This window comes from Berghia stephanieae, chromosome 10 (genome assembly GCF_034508935.2).
Source record: "Berghia stephanieae isolate SIO BIC M18660-M18661 chromosome 10, UCSD_Bste_1.3, whole genome shotgun sequence".
Taxonomy (NCBI): domain Eukaryota; kingdom Metazoa; phylum Mollusca; class Gastropoda; order Nudibranchia; family Aeolidiidae; genus Berghia; species Berghia stephanieae.
The window spans coordinates 15,908,648-15,911,147 of record NC_088369.1 but is presented as its reverse complement, the minus strand read 5'-3'; the positions used below and the strand labels follow the sequence as shown (position 1 = coordinate 15,911,147).

At 26.0% G+C, this 2,500-nt stretch overlaps 1 protein-coding gene across 1 annotated transcript in view; it reads left to right on the top strand.

Annotated features, from left to right (window-relative positions):
* Window positions 1–2,500, top strand: part of LOC144980590 (uncharacterized) — a 26,242-nt gene that overhangs the window by 20,617 nt on the left and 3,125 nt on the right. The gene's annotated exons all lie outside the window — the stretch shown is intronic.

Here is a 2,500-nt window from a genome sequence, read left to right as displayed (position 1 = left end):
GAGATGATATTTTTTTCCTTGTAAATCATCTCTTTGTTATGTATTATTATATTTATTTGTTATTTTCAATGTATAATGTAAGCATTTGAGTGTATTCCTCTTTTGGATTTTGTGCTTGTGTCCGGATGAGACTTATAGGTGATCTCAAACTAAGTACATTGGTGATATGCTCTTGGAATCTACATCTGATCCCTATTTGTTCCCAGCTCCCCTATGTCTTACTTTTTCTTGGGTGCTTTAATTGTAATTCTATAACTTTTTACTATCCCATTTTCTTCCTTTTTACTGGCGCTGATATAACCTAAATGTGTTGCAAGCGCCGAAAAACTCTTTAAAACAAAAAACAAACGAATATCATGTTTTGTAAGCATTTGAGTATATTCCTCTTGGTTGGATTATGTGCTTGTATCTGGATGAGACTAATTACATTGATAATGTGCTCTTAGACTATATATATATATATATATATATATATATATATATATATATATATATATATATATATATATATATATATATATATATATATATGTATATAAATATATATATATCTTCCCCATTTGACCAATTTCCTTTTTTTAAAACTTATTCTTGTGCACTTTTAATAAATCAAGACTTTTTTGTCATTTTACTGGTGATGAAATGACCCGAATGTGTAAAAACCCTTAAAAACAAAATTTAAAAAACCCAAAAAAACTTGAGCTTTTATATAGCGCAATAACCACTAAACGTGCTCAAAGCGCTTTACAAGGGGTCCCTGGCCAACAGGAAAGTTAACATGTAGGATGAGACATGACGCCTGTTTAGCGATATTACAATTTTTTTTCGGACAGAGACAACGCTTTTAACGTCCAGGTACTCATTTTACACCTGAGTACGGTGAGAGAATGTGAGTAAAGAGCCTTCTCCAAGGACTCAACTATGCGCCGAGCGAGGCTCGAACCAGGACCTTCCGATCCGAAAGCGAGTGTCATACCACAAGACCACATAGCCGCACTAAGAACGCTACAGATTGGAACACGATACCAGATCGTGTTGTATTAATAATAAGAATAAGAATAATAAAGTTTATTTGTTTAAAACATATTTTTATTTATTTATTTATTTACTGATTATTTTATATTCTTTTTTTTTATATTCTTTTTTTTTTTTTTTTTTTTTTTTTTTTTTTTTTGTTGTTTTTGTTTTTGTTTTTGTTTTTTGTTTTTTTTAAGGTCAATATACCTAGACCTGTTTATTGTCGTATTTAAAAGACTGTGATTATTCTAAAATGGCAAAGCAACGACAAACATTGGTTGTCTCCCATTCCTGAGGTTAAAAAAAAAAAAAAGTTTATTTGTATAGCACCCAATCCTGTTGACAAAACAGCTCTAGGCACACAAAATTGTAAAACATCATTGTAAACATTTTTGTACACACACCCATTTATACAAGCGCACGCACGCACACACGTATCATCACAACGACACACACACATGCACCAAAACGCGAATATGCATACAGAGATGAAATATAGCTGTTAACATGAATTATTGAATAAAAATCATATCAGGACATTTAACAATAATGGCAGATGAAGGGAGATTATAATGATATTATGTCATGAGAATTCTGATGTAACAAATGTTACATCTTACAAAAAATAGTTTAATTTACTGGGCACAAACATTGGTCAATTAATGTGGATTAGTCAGAGTACACAAGATGGTACCATGGTCGCATTGACCACCAAGAAAGAATTGAATTGAGGCATTATTGAACTGAGAAAGGTTAAAATCTAAAATTGTTATTATTATTATTATTATTTATTATTATTATTATTATTATTATTATTATTTAGTAGTAGTAGTAGTAGTAGTAGTAGTAGTATTTTTAGTATTATTATTTATTATTATTATTGCTGTTGTTGTTGTCGTTGTCTCGTTATTATTATTATGATTATTATGATGACGATGATTTATTATTATTAATTATTATTATTATTATTATTATTATTATTATATCATTTTATTATTATTATTATTATTATTATTATTATTATTATTATCATTATTATTATTATTATTATTATTATTATTATTATTATTATTATTATTATTATCATCATCATCATATCATCATCATCATCATCATCATCACTCATCATCATCATCATCATCATCATCATCATCATCATCATCATCATCACATCATCATCTCATCATATCATTATATTATTATTATTATTATTATTATTATTATTATTTTATTATTATTATTTATTATTATTATTATCACTATTATTATTATTATTATTATTATTATTATTATTATTATTATTATTATTATTATTATTATTATTATTATTATTATTATTATTATCATTATTATTATTATTATTATTATTATTATTATTATTATTATTATTATTATTATTATTATTATTATTATTATTATTATTATTGTGACTGTTGGCATAGTCCTCAAGAGGTTGTCTCAAATTCAATCTGTCCCTGATCTT